The sequence below is a fragment of the Saimiri boliviensis genome, chromosome 8, assembly GCF_048565385.1.
Source record: "Saimiri boliviensis isolate mSaiBol1 chromosome 8, mSaiBol1.pri, whole genome shotgun sequence".
Lineage (NCBI taxonomy): Eukaryota > Metazoa > Chordata > Mammalia > Primates > Cebidae > Saimiri > Saimiri boliviensis.
The window spans coordinates 127,092,542-127,117,005 of NC_133456.1; the positions used below are offsets into that span (position 1 = coordinate 127,092,542).

At 45.4% G+C, this 24,464-nt stretch overlaps 1 long non-coding RNA gene across 9 annotated transcripts in view; it reads right to left on the bottom strand.

Moving 5' to 3' along the window:
- Nucleotides 1-6,761: 6,761 nt before the first annotated feature.
- The window catches only part of LOC141585485 (uncharacterized), a 39,900-nt gene continuing 22,197 nt past the window's right edge, over nt 6,762-24,464 (bottom strand). For 5 of the 9 annotated variants that reach the window (XR_012519047.1, XR_012519043.1, XR_012519040.1 and 2 more), the window contains one exon: nt 6,762-19,854. This is a non-coding gene — a long non-coding RNA (uncharacterized LOC141585485). The remainder of the gene's footprint in view (nt 19,855-24,464) is intronic. The other 4 variants (XR_012519044.1, XR_012519046.1, XR_012519042.1 and 1 more) reach the window with 4 other exon arrangements.

The window sequence follows — 24,464 nt, forward strand, 5'->3', positions numbered from 1 at the left end:
AGGGGCCAGGCTGGTGGAAGAAATGGGGATATGACGGAGACCACTAGCCCTTCATTCTTTAAGGATCTGAGGGTAGCACTGCTTTCTAGGTATTGTTTTTGATTCACTGTCATTCCCTTTTTTTTTTTTTTTTTTTTTTTTTTTTGAGATGGCGTCTCACTCTGTCACCTAGGCTGGAGTACACTGGCATGATCTTGGCTCACTGCAACCTCCGCCTGCCTGGGTTCAAGCAATTCTCCTGCCTCAGCGTCCCAAGTAGCTGGGATTACAGGCATCTGCCACCACACTTGGCTATATTTTTTTGTATTTTTAGTAGAGATGGGGTTTCACCCTGTTGGCCAGGCTGGTTTCGAACTCTGACCTCAAGTAATTCTCCTGCATTGGCCTCCCAAGTGCTGGGATTACAGGCATGAACCACCAGGCCTGGCCAATTCACTGTCATTCCTGCAGGAGAAAGGATTTCAGAGGTTTCCATTTGGCCTTCCTGCTGCAATAATTCTCACTTTGCAGGTGGGGATTTTGCCAGCTAAAGAGTGTGTCCAGTCTTATTGTACAAACAGGATTGGAGGAATGACCACTGGGCAGATCTGGGAGCTGGACCCAGGTCAGGACCCCATGGACCACACAGCCCCAGCCACCCCCAGTTTAGCAGAGGAGGCATGGTGATACTTCGAATCCCAGGTTTCAGTGTCAAGGCAGACTCTATCCGATCATCCTCAGAAAGTCTAGGTAGGCATTCCCCTTTCACCAAGGCACAGGTTACCCAGGTAACAGCCATAGTTATTTGCAGAAGGTCTGAGGAATCACTACTAAATGCATTTACCATGTTTCTGCAGACACAGACTTCTCATTCAGTCAGTTCTGGATCTGAAAATAGGCTCAGGCTCAGAAACAAACAAGGGATCGTGACTTTTACTGCAGTGGCTATCTTTAACCTTGTAACCATCTTTTGAGTTTTATGAATGATGCCCGACGAGCCCTCTTCCTTGTTCTCTGTGCGAGAGACTCCTCCATCTGCCACTCCAACCTTGTGTTCACTGAGATAATTGCACCAGCCTTGATTCTAATGATGAGGTGCTGCTACTCAGTCTCCATCATTTTGGAAGGTTAGAATCCTCCTTGCTATGTTTTGTTGAATCTTCCTTATCTTCAATTTTTTTTTTTTGTTTGTTTGATACAGGGTTGCTCACTCTGTCTCCCAGGCTAGAATAGAGTGGTGCAATCGTAGCTCACTGCAGCCTCAAACTGCTGGCCTCAAGCAATCCTCCCACCTCAGCCTCCCAACTAACCAGGACCACAGGCATGCACCACCACGCCTGGCTATTTCAGAAAAAAATTTTTATAGTGATCGGTTCTTGCTATGTTGCCCAGGTTGGTCTTGAACTCCTCGGCTCATGGGATCCTCCCAGCTTAGAATCCCAAAGTGCTGGGATTACAGGTGTGAGCCACCATACCCAGCCTGTTTAAAAATCTGAACAGGCTGGGCAGCAAGGCTCACACCTATAACCCAGCACTTTGGGAGGCTGAGGCGGGCAGATCACCTGAGGTCAGGAGTTCGAGGCCAGCCTGGCCAACACAGTGAAACCCGGTCTCTACTAAAAACCCAAAAAATTAGCTGGGTGTGGTGGTGCATGCTTGTAATCCCAGATACTTGGGAGGCTGAAGCAGGAGAAACGCTTGAACCCAGGAGGCGGAGGTTTGCAGTGAGCTGGATCACGCCATTGCACTCCAGCCTGGGCTACAAGAATGAAACCCCATCTCAAAAAAAAAAAAAAAAGGAAATATGAACACCTTGCCTTTCAAGGTAGGTGTTCATATTTCCATTTTAAAAAGGAATAAAAAGAGATGGGAGAGCATGATGGAAATAGTAATGGGATGAAATAAAAGAAGAAGGTAATGGAGAAATAGCAAACTAGGAGGGAGGGCAGGAGGAGGAAGCTGCAGGGCCGCTGTGCCAACACAGAAATGAAGAGATGAGGAGGGCATCCAGCTCCCACCCCGAGAAGGTGCACTCTGTGCCTGCTTTCTATCTGTTAGCTCCTGACATCAAGCGCTTGCTGCTCATTGAAGATAAGGCTGTGGCTGCCGGGCGCGGTGGCTCAAGCCTGTAATCCCAGCACTTTGGGAGGCCGAGGCGGGTGGATCATGAGGTCAAGAGATCGAGACCGTCCTGGTCAACATGGTGAAACCCTGTCTCTACTAAAAATACAAAAAATTAGCTGGGCATGGTGGCGCGTGCCTGTAATCCCAGCTACTCAGGAGGCTGAAGCAGGAGAATTGCCTGAACCCAGGAGGCGGAGGTTGCGGTGAGCCGAGATCGCGCCATTGCACTCCAGCCTGGGTAACAGGAGCGAGACTCCGTCTCAAAAAAAAAAAAAAAAAGATAAGGCTGCGGCTCAAGCCTGTAATCCCAGTACTTTGGGAGGCCGAGGCAGGTGGATCTACCTTAGGTCAGGAGTTTGAGACCAGCCTGGCCAAGGTAGTGAGACCCCCATCTCTACTAAAAATACAAAAATTAGTCCGGTGTGGTGGCAGGCACCTGTAATCCCAGCTACTCGGGAGGCTGAGGCAGGAGAATCGCTTGAACCCAGGCGATGGAGGTTGCAGTGAGCTGAAATCGCACCACCGCCCTCTAACCTGGAAGACGAAGCAAGACTTTCTCAAAACAACAACAATTAAAAAAAAAGAAAAGAAAAGAAAGTGGGGCTGATGGGGCTGCAGTGGAATTGGCTGGTGTATTTTGTTCTGACTTCGTTCTGTCCTCGCAATACAGAAGAGCCTATTGCCAGGCTGTTAGGACACATAAATTGTACATCACTGCTTCACAAGTGACAGCAAAGAGATCCATCCTACCGTGCTGAGGCTTAGTGCGCCCGAGAGAGTTCCAGCTTGTAATTACATGCTCTAACGTGTTCCACGGCTGTATTCCTTTGATTACTGAGGTGTGCTGCACGTTGAGTGAACATCACCTGGGTTTCACCATCCCACCGGGATCGTTGAGGGTACAGTTCTTTAGTCCGTAGCATTAATGAAGGCAGTGGATGCTCCCTGAGGCCCAAACTAGCTTTTGATTCATGTATTTTTAGGAACTCTGCTGGTGAACATACTTCTGAATAATTTAGTGTACTACCATTGATGATACTAGATGATAAAAACTATCCTTCTCTACTTAAGTGAATTGAGCAGCAGAAGATACTAAAATCTTGTGGTTTTATAATTCAGTGTATAAAAGATGAGCTATAAGTGGATAAAAATATCAATGTTTCATTGCACACACTAGAAATATTAGTTAGGGACACACTGTGACTTGAGAAAGTCAACAGTGAAAGAATAATAAAAGCTTATTGTGCAGGGGTAAGGACAGTTTTGACGGCAGGTAATGAACACTCTAACCACCTCCAAGGAATAGTGTACTGCTTCATAATGGTCTTTCTAAAAATTAGCTTAATTGGGTTGGGTGAAGTGAGTCAGGCCTGTATTCCCAGCACATTGGGAGGCTTGGTTGGGTGGATCACTTGAGGTCAGGAGTTCGAGACCAGCCTGGCCAACATGTTGAAACCCTGTCTCTACTAAAACTACAAAAATTAGCCAGGCATGGTGGCACATGCCTGTAGTCCCAGCCACTTGGGAGGCTGAGGCAGGAGAATCACTTGAACCTTGGAGGCGAAGGTTGCTGTGAGCTGAGATGGCACCACTGCACTCCAGCCTGGACGACAAAGCGAGACTCTTAGACTCTTTCTCCAAAAAACAAACAAATAAAACAAATTGTCACAAACTTAGAAGAACTGAAATCATACAAAGTATGGTCTTTAACATAATGAAACTAACCTGGAACTGAATAAGAATGCCCACTTAATTTTTTATATTTTCTGTAGACATGGGGTTGCATCATATTGGCCAGGCTGGTCTCAAACTCCTGACCTCAAGTGATCGGCCTACCTCGGCCTCCCTAAGTGCTGAGATTACAGGTGTGAGCCACACAGCCTTTTACTTTTAACCAACTTATATCGTGTTTGAACTGAGTTTCTTGTAGACAGCATGTATTTGGTTCATTTACCATCCATTTGGATCATCTCTCTTTATTTGTATATGTTGAGACAGGGTCTTGCTCGGCCGCCCAGACTGGAGCGTGGTGGTGTGATCACAGCTCACTGTATCCTTGACCTTCTGTACCTAAGCAATCCTCCCACCTCTCTGAGTAGCTGGAACTACTCGGATGTGAGCCACCATACCTGGCTAATTTTATTTCTTGAGCACTATTATTATTATTGTTATTCTTTTTTTTTTTTTTTTTTTTTTTTTTTGAGACGGAGTTTCGCTCTTGTTACCCAGGCTGGAGTGCAATGGCGTGATCTCGGCTCACCGCAACCTCCGCCTCCTGGGTTCAGGCAATTCTCCTGCCTCAGCCTCCTGAGTAGCTGGGATTACAGGCACACGCCACCATGCCCAGCTAATTTTTTGTATTTGTAGTAGAGACGGGGTTTCACCATGTTGACCAGGTTGGTCTCGATCTCTCGACCTTGTGATCCACCCGCCTCGGCCTCCCAAAGTGCTGGGATTACAGGCTTGAGCCACCGCGCCCGGCTATTGTTATTCTTATTATTTGTAGAGACAGGGTCTCATTACGTTACTCAGGCTGGTGTTGACCTCCTGGGCTCAAGTGATCCTCCCAAAGTGGTGGGATCAGGGGCGTGAGCCACCACGCCCAGCCAATAAGCTCTGACTTCAGCTAGCTGTGTTTAAGCTGTTTGCATTTTTAAAAAGTATGAATGTGGCTGGATTTAGTTTTAACATGTTATTACTTGTTTTCTGTGTCTTCCCTCTGGTTTATGTTTGCTTCCTCTTTTCTGACTTCTTTGGGATTATGTGAATATTTTCTACTATTCCAATTTAGTTTATGATTTCTTTTTAATGATATCTCTCCATACAGTTTTTTTTTCTTATTTTTATTTATTTAGCGGTAACTTTAGACATTATGATATACATACTTAAACTTTTTTGTTTTTTGTTTTTCCTGGAGACAGTCTTGCTCTGTCACCCAGACTGGAGTGAAATGACACGATCTCAGCTCACTGGAACCCCTACCTCCCAGGTTCAAGTGATTCTTCTGCCTCAGCCTCTGAGTAGCTGGGATTACAGGTGCCCACCACTGTGCCTGGCTAATATTTGTATTTTTAATAGAGACATGTTTTCGCCGTGTTGGCCAGGCTGGTTTCAAACTTATGACCTCAGGTGATCCGCCCCCCTCGGCCTCTCAAAGTGCTGGGATTACAGGTGTGAGCCTATGTATTTGGCCTATTTTTTTTTTAACTGTAGTTTATCTAGCTGTCTATCGATGAATATTTGGGTTGGTTGTTTCCAGTTTTTGAAAATTATAAAGATGATTTAAACATGTATGCATATGTTTCGTATAAACATACGTTTTCAGTCTTCTTGTGTAAATGCCAGGGAGTACAATTGTTTATATGTTTGACTTCATTTAAAAAAAAAAAACTGTTTTCAAAGTGACTGTAACATTTCACATTCTTACCAGCAATGTAAAAGAGTTCCAGTTTCAGTTACTGATTTCTAATCAAATTGCAATTTGTGGGAGAAGCCCAGTATGTGATTTCAATCCTGCTGGATTTATTGAGACTAGTTTCATGGCCCAGTGTATGATGAACATTCCATCTGCACTGAAAACACTGTTTAGTCTGCCACTGGAGGGTGGAACGTTCTGTAAAAGTTAATTGGATCCAGCTAGTTGATAGCGCGTTCAAGTCTTCTGCATTTGTACCAACTTTCTATCTGCTATTTCTATCAATTATGAAGAGAAGGATGGTGAAATACGTAACTCAGTTATGGATTTGTGTTTTTTCCCTTTCAATTCTGTCAGTTTTCGCTTCAGGTCTTTTGAAGTTCTACAGCTGGGTGCATTCACGTTTAGGAATGTTGTTTCTTCTTAGTGACTTGGTAGTGTGTCACTGTGAAATGTCCTTCTTTATGTCTGGTGCTATTTCTTGTCCTAAAGTGTTTTGCCAGAAATGAATACAGTCAATCCATCTTTCTTAGGTCTCTTGTTTACCGCTTTCCATCCTTTTACTTTTACTTGTGTCAGCATATTTAAGGTGGATTTCTTGTAGACACCATAGAGTCAGACCTTACTTTGTTATCCAATTGGATAATCTCTGATTTATAATTGGGATGCTTAATTCACACTGATTTAGTATGATTGCTGCTATGGTTAGGTTTCAATCTTCCGTCTTGCTGTTTGTTTTCTATTTATGCCATACTTTTCCCCTTCTTTTCCTGCCTTTTTGGCTTAGTTGAGTATTTTTCAATATTTCATTTTATCTTCTCCATTGGCTAATAACACTCTTTTTTTTTTTTTTTTTTGAGACGGAGTTTCGCTCTCGTTACCCAGGCTGGAGTGCAATGGCGCGATCTCGGCTCACCGCAACCTCCGCCTCCTGGGTTCAGGCAATTCTCCGGCCTCAGCCTCCTGAGTAGCTGGGATTACAGGCACGCGCCACCATGCCCAGCTGATTTTTTGTATTTTTAGTAGAGACGGGGTTTCACCATGTTGACCAGGATGGTCTCGATCTCTTGACCTCGTGATCCACCCGCCTCGGCCTCCCAAAGTGCTGGGATGACAAGCTTGAGCCACCGCGCCCGGCCAATAATAACACTCTTTTTTTAAAAGAAGAATGGTTGCTGTAAGGTTTATGGAATACATCTTCAGTTTATCAGTGTACCTTCAAATAATATGATGCCACTTCTACATAACGTAAGTTTTCAGAACAGTATACTTTCTTTCTTTCTTTCCTTTTTTTTTTTTTTTTTGAGACAGCATCTCACTCTGTCGCCCAGGCTGGAGCGCAGTGGCACCAACTTGGCTCACTGCATACTTCACCTCCTGGGTTCAAGCGATTCTTCTGCCTCAGCCTCCTGAGTTGCTGGGATTACAGGTGTACGCTACCACGCCTGGCTAATTTTTGTATTAGTAGACAGGATTTCACCATGTTGGTCAGGCTGGTCTTGAACTCCTGACCTCAGGTGATCCACCTGCCTTGGCCTCCCAAAGTGCTGGGATGACAGGCATGAGCCACCGCACCCAGCCCAGAACAGTATACTTTTGAGGTCTTCCAGTTTATTTGCCTGTTCAGAACCCGAACGCCTCTCAGATCTCTGGGGATTGCTCGTCTTACAGTTCCCTAGTAGATGTTCTTTGCCTCATAGAGTTTTACTTTGTGCATGAGGCAAAGAAATTCCAGCCCTGGGAATTCCAGCTGCCCCAGCCTCCCTACTTCTGTCTCCTCAATGCAGCCAGACTGCCATGCCCTGCCTGAGTTTTCCTCCTGTATCACAATCTGCAAAGCAGCTTCAGAAAGAAAGCTGGGGTGAGCACAGGTCTTGCCTTGTTTCACTTCTCTCGGGGGTTACACTTCGGCTTTGTCTGTTGTTTGGTGTCTGAGAACAATTGTTTCATGTATCTTCTCTGGTGTCCTGTTGTTTATTGCAGTAGGGCCAGTCCTGTACCAGTTACTGCTTCGTGACCAGAAGCAGCAGTCTTCTCTTTGTTATATTTGTTTTTCTTAGACCTTTATTTTTGCATTCACTTATACAATTTGTTTTTTATTTATCATTGCCATATGGTTCTTTACAAATCTATGTTTATTTTCTGCTTAACAACTGCTTTACTCAGTGGGTTAAATGTGCTTGCAGACATGCTGCTTAGAGCATTTTCAAAGTAAATATGCTGTGTTTTAAGACTTCTAATGTAAGCTCTATAATTCATTCAAGTTAGTATTCTAATATTCAATACATTATTATTATGTTTTGAGACAGAGTTTCGCTCTTGTGAACCAGGATGGAGTGCAGTGGCGTGATCTCAGCTCACTGCAACCTCCGCCTCCCGGCTGCAAGCGTTTCTCCTGTCTCAGCCTCCTGAGTAGCTGATTGCAGGCACCCCCAGCCACCAGGCCTGGTTAATTTTGTATTTTGAGTAGAAATGGGGTTTAGCCTTGTTGGCCAAGCTGGTCTCAAATTCCTGCCCTCAGGCGATCCGCCCACCTTGGCCTTCTTAAGTGCTAGGATTAAGGCCCACTACATTTTTATTATTAATTAGCATGCAGTATATATGATTTCATTTAAGTCAGTGATCAGATAACAATATGATTTAAAAGAATGGAAAAAGTAAACTCTTGGAGTAACTTAGGAATTAAGGGGAGGAACTGCAGAGTTTTCCAGCCTTCTTCCCTGTCCTGGGAAGTAACTAGATTCCTGCTACCGTGTAACAAATGCATGTGGGATATACGTATCTGCTGTGTTCTTTCTTCCAGAGGACTTTGAGTCTGACCAGTTGATGTGTCTAATTCAGGTTTAAATAAATGCCTGGAAAGATCTAGATCAAGCTTTAAACAGCAGCTATTTTTAAGGGGTAGGGTTAGAGGGGACTTTTCTTTTCTTTTTTATTCATGTGAATTTTCTGGATTTTTTTTTTTTTTAACTTTTTACAATTAGTATGTGTAGCAAATACCATCAGGACACTTTTTTTCATTTTGAAAAAAAAGAGATGATAAAAAATGAATATTGCCTATGACAATAGCTAGCATTTGTTGAATGTTTATTATGTGCTGGCCAATTCTCAGTGTTTTACAGTATTAACTTCAAACCCACCACAACCCCATGAGACAGGACCTATTATTATACCCATTCGTTATTTATTTATTTGTTTTGAGAAGGAGCCTCTCTCCATATTTTGTGACAGAGGAGTGAGGAGGAGGCAACCTTCACCCAGCCTGGGTGCAGTGGCGTGATCGCAACTCACTGCAACCTCCGCCTCCCGGGTTCAAGCGATTCTCCTGCCTCAGCCTCCCAAGTAGCTGGGATTACAGGCTAATTTTTTTTTTTGTATTTTTAGTAGCAATGAAGTTTCACCATGTTGGCCAGGCTGGTCTCCAACTTTCAAGTGATTCGCCTACCTTGGCCTCCTAAAGTGCTGGGATGACAGGTGTGAGCCACCCCGTCCAACTATTACACCCATTTAAATGGGAGGAAAGATGATTTAGAGCAGGCGTCCCCAAACTACGGCCCTCTGAGGCCATATATCCGGCCCCCTGCCGCACTTCAGGAAGGGGCACCTCTTTCATTGGTGGTCAGTGAGAGGAGCACAGTATGTGGCGGCCCTCCAACGGTCTGAGGGACAGTGAACTGGCCCCCTGTGTAAAAAGTTTGGGGACACCTGCTTTAGAGAGATCACACACAGATTCAAACTCATATACTCTGGCATCAGGGCTGAGATCTTAACTACCACATACATTCGCTTTCAGAGCAGTTTTTGCCTGAAGACAAGCGTGATACTCCTTGTTTAATAGATATATCGCCAATGCATGCAGACATGATGGAAGACCCAGATGTGAATATGGGTTGAACTGTGTATCTATTTCGATTAACACTAGAAAGGGTTGTCAGAGACAGTGTGAAGACGTTCCTGGAAATGTTTCATAATGATATTGTTTATATCCACCTGGGAGAGGGAAGGTAAAGTGAAGTCACTTCACTTCCAAGCAGTCCACAGCACGCTGTAATCACCCCTCTGCAGAAGTTCTTGGCTGCACGGAGCTTTTATGCATGGTATTTCTCCTACTGCTTGAACCCGTGGGCTATTTGAGCCTGACAAATCAGCAGTCCTGTGTTTTTGATTGGAAGCATGTTTTCATCGCTCTCCTTGTTTCGTTTTCTCACTCTGCCACCCAGGCCTGGAGAGCAGTGGCACCATCACGGCTCACTGCAGCCTTGACCTCCCTGGGCTCAAGCGATCCTCCTGCCTCAGCCTCCTAAGTAGCTGGGACAGCAGGCTGACAGGTGCACGCCAGCATGCCTAGCTAATTTTTGTGTTTTTTGTAGAGATGGGGTCTCAATATGTTGCCCAGGCTGGTTTCCAACTCCTGTGCTCAAGTGATCTGCCTGCCTTGGCCTCCCAAGGTGCTAGGATTACAGGCATGAGTCACCCCTCCCAGCCTTCATTGCTATTTTTCTATCAAAACTGCAGATTAATACTTTGACTTTTTTTTTTTTTTTTTTTGAAATGGAGTCTTGCTCTGTCACCCAGGCTGGAGTGCAGTGGCATGATCTCAGCTGTAGCCTCCACCTCCTGGGTTCAAGAGATTCTCCTGTTTCAGCCTCCTGAGTAGCTGGAATTAGAGGCGCTCACCACCATGCCTGGCTAATTTTTGTATTTTTAGTAGAGACGGGGTTTTGCCATGTTGGCCAGGCTGGTCTCAAACTCCTGACTTCACATGATCCACTCGCCTCAGCCTCCCAAAGTGTTGGGATTACAGGCATGAGCCACTGTGCCCAGCCCAACATGTTAATATTTTAAAATGAAGAACAAAACAGCCAACCTAAGAGAAGCAACAAGCAGGCACCCAAAGGCATCTCAGGATGAAAAATCTGTGGCTGAACAATTCAATCAACATTATAGCCACTGAGAACAATATTAATTTCTCAATTAGCAGCAAGAGCAGAGAGATCATAAACAGATAAGGCTGAGTACAAAATTGCTAAAACGTTTTGAGATGTGCTAGCATAAAAGCTTCTTGTAAGTAAGGTATGCTTATTCAGTATAACCACAACAATATTTATTAGAAATTATAAAGGCAAGGAGGCTGGGCACAGTGGCTCATGCCTGTAATCCCAGCACTCTGAAAAGCCGAGGCAGGGGGATTGCCTGAGGTCAGGAGTTTGAGACCAGCTTGGGAAACATAGTGAGACCCTGTCTCTACAAAAACTAAAATAATTATCTGGGCATGGTGGCACACACTTGTAGTCCTAGCTACTTGGGAGGCTGAGGCAGGAGGATGATTTGAGCTCAGGAATTGTAGGCTGCAGTGAGCCCCGACTGCACCACTGCGCTCCAGCATGGGTGACAGAGCAAGACCTTGTTTCTTAAAAAGAAAATGAAAGAAAGAAAGAAGGAAAGACAGAAAGGAAGGAAGGAAGGCAGTAAGGAGAAAAGAAAAAGAAAGAGAGAAGGTAGCCGGGCGCGGTGGCTCAAGCCTGTAATCCCAGCACTTTGGGAGGCCGAGGCGGGTGGATCACGAGGTCGAGAGATCGAGACCATCCTGGTCAACATGGTGAAACCCCGTCTCTACTAAAAATACAAAAAATTAGCTGGGCATGGTGGCGCGTGCCTGTAATCCCAGCTACTCAGGAGGCTGAGGCAGGAGAATTGCCTGAACCCAGGAGGCGGAGGTTGCGGTGAGCCGAGATCGCGCCATTGTACTCCAGCCTGGGTAACAAGAGTGAAACTCCGCCTCAAAAAAAAAAAAAAAAAAAAAGTGGATAGATGGAAGAGACACTAAAGCAAGTGTGATCTAAGAGCAGTGACTCCCATCACTGTTGCTATGTTACACAATATTTAGGAGCCTAATACACAAGTGTCATGCAGTATTGAACTACAAATCCACAGGAACAATTCATGAGGCATTCCCATTTGTTTCTTTTGGAAAAATATAAAACCTGACATTGCTTGGAGAAAATTGGAGCCGGAGTTGTCAGGAAGAGGTTATGGCCAGGTGTCCTTCTGCCTGAAGACGTTTCTCCCTTACATAACAGGCAATACCAAAAGTAAACGTGCCTGTTAATGAAAATTGTCGTTTTATGTTTACAAAGCTTTTGGTTTATTGTACAAGAGAACATTTTCCTATAGTTAATGCTCTAATTCCCCTCTGCTAAGGAGTAAACTGTAAAAATACAATCTGTTACTCTTTGAAATGTGGAGAGATGTTCCTTAAAGTCTAGAGGATATTACATGAAATCAGCTTCAAGACAGGCTTGAGGGGACAGGAACATGAAATATATATTAGATGCAAACACTTTGGTTATGGAAATCTGCACATGTCTATTCCAATGGCATCAACTGATACCGAGTTCACTGTAACCTAGTAATGTCACAGCAGCATCTGGGGGCATATAATTGTGTCAGCACTGCTGTTTACCCAGTTAAATAAGACAAAAGATTAGGTGAGGTTTGTGCTACTTCTGGCTCACTGCCTTGGCTTCATTTTCCTAATCCTCCTTATTTTCATCCCTGCAAGAAAGAACAGTTCTGGTAGCTTTCTGTTTCTGAGTATTGATGACTGGAATGTGGGGATCCTTCTGGGTGGACGTCCATTTGGAAAACATGCTTGCTTTGTGCCCTTTATGCTGACAATGGTGAAAGAAATTTCCTGATGGCATCTGGCTCTTGATACATGATCCTTAGAGGTAATGTCCCTGTGGATGGTGGTGCCAGTCTGGCCCCTTAGACGACTTCACAGATGTGCTTGGGATCATTTAGAGTGAGTTTCATTTCTATTGCAGAAGGAGTTGATACAGGGTGCAGGAAATCTACTATTTTCCAAAGTTAGTTTCCAGTATAGTAACACATCCCGTGTAATTTTGTACTTTAAATTCATGTTTTATATGGCACCTTTTTTTTTTTTTTTTTTCTCTTTGAGACAGAGTGTCTGTTGCCCAGGCTGGAGTGCAGTGCTGCAATCTCGGCTCACTGCAGCCTCTACCTCCCAGGTTCAAGTGATTCTCCTGCCTCGGCCTCCTGAGTAGCTGGGATTATGGGTACATGCCATCATACCCAGCTAATTTTTGTATTTTTAGTAGAGACAGGGTTTCACCATGTTGGCCAGGCTGGTCTCAAACTCCTGACCTCAAGTAATCCCAGCCTCCCAAAGTGCTGGGATCCCAGGTGTGAGCCATTGCGCCTACCTGACCATCTTGGATTTGTCATTCAGCACAGCATGGAAGTTGGTGCCTGGCATCTTGCTTCCTTGTGCAATATTGCCATCTCCTGGGATGGTGCCACTTGAGGAGAGGCCTGCCTGGACTTCCACCAGCCCCTCTCCTGGCTTTCAGTCCATTCCAGCTTCTCCAAGCAGAACTCTGTCCCTGCTTGGGGGGCCAAGAAGGCACAAGGGCAGACCCACACATAAAGGAAGGCTGTTGGTCTTTTCCCGTGAAGCCAGCGTCATGGCAGTAACTGTTTGGGAATATCTGGTCTCTGGTGCGCCCCGGTCTGTTCACTGTCCTCACCCCTTCTTTCACATGCCCTCTGCCCCCTTCGCTCTCTTTTCCTTTTCTTTCTTTCCTTCTTCATTTTCTACATGACATAGCAACCTTCAGGTAGCAAAGCATCTGCTGGGAGTCCTCCTGGCTTTTGTGTGTAAATCTGGTTCTTTTTAGGATGCTCTTTAAAGAGTTTTATCTTAGGGGGCCAGGAGGCGTGCTGTCTCAAACAGCCTTAGAGCAGTATGTCCAGGAGCCCAGGCATCTGCTGGAAAAGCACGGGTAGCTACAAAAGATGAGGGTTTCCATCAGTCAGAGAATCAATGACTAAGTTCTCCTACTCACCGGAGCGCGTGCAGTCCCGCACCTGGGAAGCAGTCAACGGCAAGACACCTCGCCGCGGGGCTGGGCCGCAGGGCCTCAGTGCTGCTGCTCTTACCCTGTGCCCTCGGGTCACACGCTGGCATCCCGGCCTCTGCTTCCTGATTCGTAACTCAGGGATGATGGCAGCGAGCTCCCTCATTGGCTGTGGGGCGAGTTAAGTGAGTTTATACATTTAAAATGCTAGCTCACAGTCCACACTCAAGAAATGTCAGCTATAACAATATCATTATCCTTGTCCTCAAGGAACTCGCAAACTAGTTAAGACAGATGGAACAACACATGTGAAAGAATTACAAAAGAGAGTCTGTCCGGTGTAGTGGCTCATGCCCAAAAACGCCACGGAGTTTGAAGAATGAAATGTTTCAGCATCTGAGCGGTCAGGTCATGTCAGCAGAGGACGGAGATTATGTTAGAGCTTGCAGGTTGTTAAGCCGAAATACATCAAGCACCTACTCGTGTGACTCACTCACCCAACTGTTTGCCGTGTGACACTGATTTTGCCAATCGCATTTTGCGAATCCTAAAACGAGGCACAGCTGGGATCTTTGTACTAGGTACTGGGCTGCATAACCTTCCATGCATGATGCTTTATTTCATCCTTTCAACAACCCCCTTGGAATGAGGTGGTAATTATTTTATTTTATTATTTATTTATTTATTTTTGACAGAGTCTTGTTCCGTCACCAGGCACCAGGCTGGAGTGCAGTGGCACGATCTCGGTTCACTGCAACCTCCGCCTCCTGGGTTCAAGCGATTCTCCTGTCTCAGCCTCCCAAATAGCTGGGACTATGGGTGCGTGCCACCACGCCCAGCTAATTTTTGTATTTTTAGTAGAGACAGGGTTTCACTATGTTGGCCAGGATGGTCTCCATCTCTTTTTTTTTTTTTTTTTTTTTTTCGAGACGGAGTTTCGCTCTTGTTACCCAGGCTGGAGTGCAATGGCGCGATCTCGGCTCACTGCAACCTCCGCCTCCTGGGTTCAGGCAATTCTCCTGCCTCAGCCTCCTGAGTTGCTGGGATTACAGGCACGCGCCACCATGCCCAGCTAATTTTTTGTATTTTTAGTAGAGACGTGGTTTCACCACGTTGACCAGGATGGTCTCGATCTCTTGACCTCGTGATCCACCTGCCTCGGCCTCCCAAAGTGCTGGGATTACAGGCTTGAGCCACCGCGCCCGGCCATAATTGTTTTTTTTGAGATGGAGTCTTGCTCTGTTGCCCAGTCTGGTGTACAATGGCATGATCTTGGCTCACTGCAACTTCTGCCCCACTGGTTCAAGTGATTCTTCTGCCTCAGCCTCTTGAGTAGCTGGGATTACAGGTGACCACCACCACATTCGGCTAATTTTTATATTTTCGTAGAGACAGGGTTTCACCATGACCTGGGTAGGCTGGAACTCCTGACCTCAAGTAATCCACCTGCTTTGGCTTCCCAAAGTGCTGGGATTACAGGCATGAGCCACCGTGCTCAGCCGAGGTAGTAATAATTTTATAGACAAAGAAACTGAGGTTTTGGAGCTGTTAGTTTGTCTAAGATCAAAGCACTAACGCACGGCAGAGCTTAGAATGGAGCAGGATCACAGATGGCCTGATGGCAGAGCATGAAAAAAGAGGAGGTGGGAGGCTGGGTGTGGTGGCTCATGCCCGTTATCCCAGCACTTTGGGATGCCAAGGTGGAAGGATCCCTTGAGCCCAGAAATTCAAGACCAGCTTGAGCAACACAGTGAGGCTCCATCTCAACTAAAAGTAAAAAAATAGCCGGGCATGGTGATGGGCACCTGTAGTCCTGGCTACTTGGGTGGGAGGATCACCTAAGCCTGAGAGTTTGGAGCTGCAGTGAGCTACGATCATGCCACTGCAGGGAAGAGGAGCGTGTCGGGTGTGAGAGTCCAGGCAGAGAGGGAGACTGGAAGAGGTGTGGAGGGCAGGGACCCAAGGAGGCCAATATTCTAGTGGGAACAGGGCATCTGTGGGGGAGCCTGTGTGACATATATAATGTGGCTCGAGACTAATGGGCTACTGGCAGATAAGAGCTAATTTCAGCTTGAGAGAAGGCAGCAGGCAAAAGGAAACAGGAACCATGCACATGTGAGCTAGTGAGGACTCAGAGTTGGGGGCGAAGAGAAAACGGTGACGTCTAGGGGACCCCTTGAAGGCAATATTGAGGGGTATCTGTGACTGTCTGGGTGAGGACGGTCAATGAAAAGTGAGGGTGACAGTGATCTCAGAGTCATTGCCCCAGCAGTCCTGAAAATCGTGACCTTTGACCAGGCTGGGGAAACGGAAATTGGGTGGGAAAGGAGCTGTTCTGTTTTACACACATTAAGCTTGGCGGACCGTGTGGGAATCCTGTAAGCGTTTGGTCAGATGGAGACAGGGCATGTCTCCAAGCCTGGAGACAAAGACTTGAGAATCAGCCATACAGAGGGAAAGGCTACATCTGCAAAGCAGTGGTTCAGGGCCAGAGTGAGGACAAACGGCCACAAAGGGAAAAAGAGTCATTGGTTTGGATGGTTACAGGAAAGTCAGGAAAACAGAAGCATGTTGCCCATGCTGGAGTTCAGTGGTGTGATCATGGCTCTATAGCCTTGAACTCCCAGACGCAAGACATCCTCCTGCCTTGCCTCCCAAAATGCCGGGATTACAGGCATGAGCCAGTGCCCCCAGCCTCTGTCCTTTAGCTTAGCTCTTAGGCTTTTTCTTATGATTTCTTACCACCTTTCCTTCTGGGCATAATAGGTCATTAAACGTGCCTGGGTCTGCTTCCAACTTGCACACAGCATCCAGGGTCAGTTCCTTTACCTTCCCCACACCTCGATTTCCTGGAGTCCAGGGATGAGAATCCCTCTCACACCATCCTGAAATGGCTGCAGCCAGCTCATGTGGACTCGTGTGTGAAACTCTGGCAAAAACCAGAAACCGCCGAAGGCCAAAGACTGGTTTTCTGATAAATGCCTTTCCAGTTTCACCTCTGGGAACATCCAGATTCCATATAGTACGCCGTCTTCACACATTTCTCTGCATAGCAGCAAATCATTTGATTGTGAGGTACGCGTTTTCCTTGATGAAGGCTCTGAAGTGGGATGTACAGGCAGAGCAGTGTCACTTGTCCGCTGGTGACACCGGTTCCTGCAGGTCTCTTTGCCCATGTAACTGTCACTTCCCCGAGTCTGCGTCTGTTTCAGGATCTCTGCAACAAGCACCTTTTCACTGTCAACAGAGTCCCGTGCCTCCGTCTGCTGCTGGTTTGAGGCCCAGGAGCCTCCAGGTGGTTCGCCTTGCTCTGGGCTCCACCCAGCATGCTCGAAGTCGATCTACGAAACCGTCCAGTCAACTCAGTGGGGAGTGCCCACAACATCACGCAACTGGTTCTGCACGCATCACCAAGATGAAAAGTAAATGCCGGGCACGGCGGCTCATGCCTGTAATCCCAACACTTTGGGAGGCTGGGGCAGGTGAATCGCTTGAGTCCAGAAGTTTGAGACCAGCCTGGGCAACATGGCAAAACACCGTCTCTACCAAAAACAGTAAAATCTAGCCAGGCTTGGTGGTGCGTTCCTGCAGTCTCAGCTACTCAGCAGCTCAGGTGGGAGGGTCACTTCGGCCTGGGAGGCGGAGGTTGCGGTGAGTCGCGATTGTGCCACTGCACTCTAGCCTGGGAGATAAAGTGCGACTTCCTCTCAGAAAAAAAGAAAAGTAAAAAACTGGTTATTTTTTGTGGGGCTGGAAACATTTTCTTTTTCTGATTATGAAACAATCATCATAAAAAACTGGAAAGATAAACAAAAAGAAAATAAAAATGAGCTGTAATCCCAATCTCATATTTCGGTATCAATAGTTCTCATTCTCCTTTTATGGTAATTAGATTACACTTGTATTAGTCTATTCTCTTGCTGCTGATAAAGACATACTCGAGACTGGGTAATTTCTTTTTTTTTTTTTTTTTTTTACTTTTTAATTTTTTCCCTTCTTTTGTTGCTTCATTTTATGTTGTTTTGTGTAGACACTGGGTAATTTCTAAAGAAAAAGAGGTTTAATGGACTCACAGTTCCGTGTGGCTGGGGAGGCCTCACAATCTTGATGGCAGTCAAGAGAGAACGAGAGCCAAGCAAAAGGGGAAAGCCCTTATGTGAGACTTACCAGTTATCAAGAGAACAGCGTGGGGGAAACTGCCCCCATGATTCCACTGCTTACCACCAGGTCCCTCCCACAGCACGGGGGAACTGTGGGAGCTACAATTCAAGATGAGATTTGGAGGGGGACACAGCCAAACCATACCACACCATTTATAATTTATTGGAATTTTTAAAATTGTGATAATATGAAATTTATCATCATAATCTTTTTGTATTTTATTCCCATTTTTATTTTCCATAGTATTTATGACACAGAAATGTCCTGTGTCCTCTCCTTGAATGTCTGTAAGATTGCGTTTTCAATATTTAAAATTTCTCCTGCTCGTCATTTACTTACGCTAGCAACTGAAGTCCGATTCTTGCAATGAGTGTTGTCCCGTTAATATTAAATAACTTAAAAGAAACTTGTAGTTTCGGGGATATGTGTGCAGGTTTGTTACATAGGTGAACTTGTGTCACGGGGACTGGGTGTACTGATTGTTTTGTCACCCAGCGTCCTAAGCATAGTACCTGGTAGTTCTCTTTGCTGATCTTCTCTTTCCTCTCACCCTCCTCTCTCAAGGAGGCCTCAGCGTCTGTTGCTCCCCTCTTTGTGTCTCTGTGTTCCCACCATTTAGCTCCCACTTACAAGTGAGAACATGTGGTATTTGGTTTTCTGCTCCTGTGTTAGTTTATAAGGATGATGGCCTCCAGCACCATTCATGTTCCTGCAAAGGACATAATCTTGTTCCTTTTTATGGCTGGAGATTATTCCATGGTGTATATGAACCACATTTTTTTTTTTTTTTTTTTTTTTTTTTGAGATGGAGTCTCATTCTGTCACCGAAGCTGGAGTGCAGTGTCTCAATCTCGACTAACTGCAAGCTCCGCCTCCCGGATTCGAGCAGTTCTCCTGCCTCAGCCTCCCAAGTAGCTGGGACTACAGGTGCCTGCCACCACACCCAGCTATTTTTTTTTTTTTTTTTTTTTGTATTTTTAGTAGAGACAGGTTTCACTGTGTTAGCCAGGATGGTGTCAACCTCTTGTGAACCACCACACCCAGGTGAATCACATTTTTTAAAACTCCAGTCTACTGGGTTGATTCCATGTCTTGGCTATTATGAAGAGTGCTGCAGTGAACAACTGCATGCATGTGTCTTTAAGATACAACGATTTATATTTCTTTGGGTATATACCCAGTAGTGGGATGGCTGGGTCAAATGATAGCTCTAAGTTCTTTGAGGAACTGCCACAGTGGCTGGACTAATTTATACTGCCACCAGCAGTGTGTAAGCGTTCCCTCTTCTCTATAAGCTCCCCGGCATCTGTTATTTTTTTTTGACTTTTTAGTAATAGCCATTTTGACTGGTGTGAGATGGTGTCTCATTGTGTCATCTTACCCATTTTTAAGTGTGCAGCTCAGTGGCGTTCAACACATTCATAATGTTGTGCCACCATCGCCACCATCTGTCTCCATCACTCTTTTCGTCTTGTAAACTGGAAACGCTAAGAACGTCTCATTCCAAGTTCCGCCCAGACCCAATTGTACCTTCTGCCTCTGTGGTTCTCACTCCTCTATCCCATGTGAGTGGAATCCTGCAGTATTTGACTTTTTTGTGATTGGCATAAGTAACATTATAAAAATATATACGGCGCATGTTTCCTGCGATTCGATCTTCTTTTACAATGTGATTTTTAACGATGCATTTGTATATTCCACTGTTTGGATGGCAGTTAATTTAGTGATTCACTATTGTGAATACTTCGGCCATGCTCTGCCTGCTTAGCAGTGTACCAGAGTAACAGAGCTGGCCGGGGTAGGGGTCGGAAGCTAGAGACACAGAACAGGTGTTTAACCTGGGCACAAGGCCCAGGAAAGAAACCTGGATAGGGCCGGGCGTGGTGGCTCAAGCCTGTAATCCCAGCACTTTGGGAGGCTGAGGCGGGTGGATCACGAGGTCGAGAGTTCGAGACCATCCTGGTCAACAAGGTGAAACCCCGTCTCTACTAAAAATACAAAAAATTAGCTGGGCATGGTGGCGCGCACCTGTGATCCCAGCTACTCAGGAGGCTGAGGCAGGAGAATTGCCTGAACCCAGGAGGCGGAGGTTGCCGTGAGCCGAGATTGCGCCATTGCACTCCAGCCTGGGTAACGAGAGCGAAACTCTGTCTCAAAAAAAAAAAGAAACTTGGATAAAATCTTCCCCGGTCTTCTCACCTTCTGCTTGATGGCAGAGCTGGGCCACATGTTCAACACTGCACTGTACATTCCACACAGTGATGTCTCTGCCCACATCCATGGTTATTTCTTCTGGAGATGAATTCATAGAAATGGAAATATGGGATTAACAGGTTTATAATATTCTAAAGCCTTTCACAACACGTGTTGCACAACTGCCATTTCGAAAGTTTGAACCAAATGTAAAAGAATGCTTATTTCCTGGGTGTTACTGCCAAAATTGGGTGTAATCTCTTCTTTAAAACATAGTTTTGTACTGGAATAATTTTAATGGTTTATGTTTACTGAATTAAATTGTGCTATGGATATCTAGCCAAAAAAAAAAAAAAAAAAAAAAAAAAAGTTTCCAAGCCTCTTTTGGATGGTTGTAAAATTGTTTTAGTTTTTTGTTTCTGTTTAAGGCAACAGTCACAGCAATAATAAATGAAAGCAGAAAGTACCAAAATAGCGTATTACGATCACAACTGAATACTAGGATGTGTCAGTAAAGCAAGAATTCACTGACTGGGGTATTGGTAGACAACGTTTGCTATTACAAAGTGTGTAGACCAAGGCTTGTTCTGTCACTCGGGCTAGAGTGCATTGGTGCAATCTCGGCTCACTGCAACCTCAAGCGAATCAGCCTCCCGAGTAGCTGGGATTACGGGCAGCTGCCACTATGCCCGGCTAATTTTTGTATTTTTAGTAGAGATGGGGTTTCACCATGTTGGCAGGCTGGTCTTGAACTCCTGACCTCAGATGCTGGGATGACAGGTGTGAGCCACTATGTCTGGCCCCTATTTATTTACATTTTTATTTCCATAGTTTTGAGATACAAGTGGTTTTTTTGTTACATGGATGAATTAAACTATTTAATTCTGAGATTTCTAATATTTGAAAATGAAACATTTATGAAATATGAATAAGGAAGATTTATGGGTTTGTACCCAGGTAAATTTCTGAAGATAGTGCCAACTACCTAATTCTTTTGTAATAGATTATGAGGCAGCTCCTAAATTTAGGGAAACAGTGCTTTGATATTGGAATAGGACTTGATCCCTGTACGTCAGTCCTCCATCTGGGTGCTAAAATCGGAACGTATTATTAGCATCCAGTATCACAGGTGGAGGGAGGCCTGACATATAGAGTCAGCAACTCTAGCTTGCCAAGGTACTCTAGTGACTCGAAATCTGTTAACACTGGAGAATGTGTCTCTCATACATTGTCCTGTTCTCTTTCCCATCTTCCCACACGTGATGGGCTGAATGCTGTTCCTTCTGGTCCTCAAATTCATATGCTAGAGTCTGAACCCCCAGTACCTCAGTGTGTGGCTGTATTGGGAGACAGGACCATTAAGGAGGTAATTAAAGGAAAATCAGATCATATGGGCAGACCCTAATCCAGTATGACTTGTGTCTTCATGAGAACAAGGGATTAGGACCCAGACAGACATAGAGGGAAAACTCTATAAAGATACCACGAGAAGATGGCCGTCTATGAGCCAATGAGAGGCCCTCCGAGGACACCGACCCAACCAACACTGTGATGTTGGACTTCCATCCTCCAGAACTATGAGGAAATACATTTCTTTTTTTTCTTTCCCTTTTGAGATGGAGTCTCCGCTCTGTTGCCCAGGCTGGAGTGCAGTCGTGTGATCTCAGCTAACTGTAACTTTTGCCTCCCAGGTTCAAGCGATTCTTCTGCCTCAGCCCCCCGAGTATGGTACCCATGACCACGCCCAGCTAATTTTTGTATTTTTAATAGAGATGGGGTTTCACCGTATTGGCCAGGCTGGTCTCGAACTCCTGACCCTGTGATCCACCTGCCTCCACCTCCCAAAGTGCTGGGATTACAGGCATGGGGCACCCATGTAAAATTCTGTTGCTTCAACCATCCGGTCTGTGGTACTTCGTTACGGCAGCCCCAGCAAATGAATAATCTGATCACATTGTTAATAATCTGATCTCTTCCATGTAAAGCATCTTATTAATATAGCTTCCGCCCTCCCATTAGGAAAGTCCTTTCTATAAAGGTACTTTCCTCCCACATCTGTTTCACATGTCATGCTTGTTTCATGAATACTTCCAACGCGATTACTAGCTGGAATAGCTGCACCTTTCCAGCACAATTTGTTCTGTTGCCTATGGAATGCATAAGCAAGTAGAAAATGGAATGCGGCATACACTAATGCAAGGGCTGTGGGTGACAGGAATTCAGAGACTAGGAAAGATCATTCTATTCATTCAACAAACACTGACTTTTCCTTTCTTCTTTTTGTTTTTGAGACAGGGGCTCACTCTGTTCACAGGCTGGACTGCAGAGATTCTATCAAGGCTCCCGGCAACCTCAATCTCCCAGGTTCAAATGATACTCCTGACTCAGCCTCCCAAGTAGCTGGGACTGCAGGCACATGCCACCATGCCTGGCCAGTTTTTCAAGTTTACTTTTTGTAGAGTTAGGGTCTCTCTGTGTCACCCAAGCTGGTCTCAAGCTCCTGGGCTCAGGAGATCCTCCCACCTTGGTCTTCCAATGTGTTATATGGGCCACAATGTACATTTCTGTTGCTTCAACCATCCAGTCTGTGGTACTTTGTATGGCGGCCCTAGCAAATGAGCCACTGTACCTGGCATTCAACAAACATTTTCTGATCACAGTCTGCACCAGGTCCTATTCCAGGAGTTGAGGGCACAGCAGTGAGCAGAACCAAGTGCCTGTCCTCTTACAGCAGATGTTGTGGCTTTCGTGACCAAGAGGCCTACTTCTCTACTCCAGGGTCCTTGCATGACCCAGCACCACATGTGTTTAATTTCCTGTGGAACCAGTTGGATTTAAGCCTTGACTTATGCCAGGTTTGCATTAGGACCAGGAAAATTCCAGGCTGGTTTCTGACCTTTGAATCTGGAAGTCTAAGCCACAACTGCATGAAGATGACGCCGTGACCACATGGTGTCTCTCAGCATGGAGGAGAGTGTATTTCCTTGAGAGCCATTTCACAGATCCTGGCTGGCTATCACTGCTGTGGAGGAAGCAGTACTGCCCTCCTGAGTGTGTGGGCTCCCAGGGAAAGGGGATGTGGAGAATGGTGATGGTGAGTGAGGACTCACTTTGTCTTCAAATGTCCCAGTCAGTGGATAGGTGAGCACCATTTGGAGGAAGCTACTGCTTAACTGGGGCAAGACCCATCTAGAGAGACTTTCCCTTTGGAGGAGTGAGCTACACAACCACTGTTAGTAACACTGTGTGTAGGGCTAAGTGCTGTCTTACATAGTTCCAGCTCAGTGCAGTGGCTCTTGCCTGTAATTCTAGCACTTTGGAAGGCTCAGGTGGGAGGATCGCCTAAGGCCGGGAGTTCAAGGCCAGCCTGGGCAACATAGAGAGACCTCGTTTCTACAAAACATTTAAGAATTGGCAGAGCAAGGTTGTGTGTGCCTATAGTTCCAGCTACTCGGGAGGCTAAGGTGGGAAGATCACTTGAGCCCAGGAGTTCTAGGCTGCAGTGAGCCATGTTTGTGCCACTGCACTCCAGCCAAGGTGACACAGCCAAACCCTATTTCTAAATAAATAAATAAGATTAAATAGCTCCATGTTAAGGAGAAGGGGGAGAAAACAGAGTTGTGACCACCAAGGCTTCCTAACACCTACCCATGTGGAACTGTGGGCCTTACCAACTGAGAGCTGAGGAGCACATTTGAATTCAGTCTCCTACCTAGTCATGAAGTAGAAATATTAATATATACTCCTATATCTACTGAAGAGAGATGAAAATCAGTTTTGCTGGATCTGACATGGTTTTAATTAGGTTATATACAGAAAAGTAAATGATTCTTTTATTTTTGAGGCAGTTGAGTAGTTACTTTATGCTCCTGTATTGTGAGCCATAATGTGACAGAAGGCAGATCACACGGCAATTTTCTTTTTTTTTTTTAAGTCAGAGTTTCGCTCGTTACCCAGGCTGGAGTGCAATGGCGCGATCTCGGCTCACCGCAACCTCCGCCTCCTGGGTTCAGGCAATTCTCCTGCCTCAGCCTCCTGAGTAGCTGGGATTACGGGCACGCGCCACCATGCCCAGCTAATGTTTTGTATTTTTAGTAGAGATGGGATTTCACCATGTTGACCAGGATGGTCTCGATCTCTTGACCTCATGATCCACCCGCCTTGGCCTCCCAAAGTGCTGGGATTACAGGCGTTAGCCACTGCGCCCGGCTCACAAGGCAATTTTCTTGCAGTTCTGACTACATATTTCCCTTTGGTAATATTGAAACGCATGGTTTTTTTTTTGTTTGTTTGTTTCTATGCAAGGATCCATTGATCTATTGGTCATTTAGCAGCAGATATGCAGTGATTTGAGTGCTAGAAGAATAATGATGATTCAGTAAATTCCCATTTAACTGAGCAATTGAGAAGTATGTTTGCTAATTCACTGACTGTTTAGGTTAATCAACTATTGAAGTAGGTGTTGCAAAATACTCACCTGTCTGCTTTGTGTGTTGTGTTCTGTGAGGTTGGGGAGAGTGGAATGGTGTAGAGGATGGGTGGTAGAAAGAAATATTAAAAAATGGTTCCTGCATAGAGGAGTTAATACACTAGTTAGGTAGAAAATATTCACATATATGAAACTGAGACTAACTGGCTTGGAGACAGCTGCCTTCTCACCATGTCATCACATAGCAGAGAGACAGAAGGGGGCATTGGGTCCCTCTTTC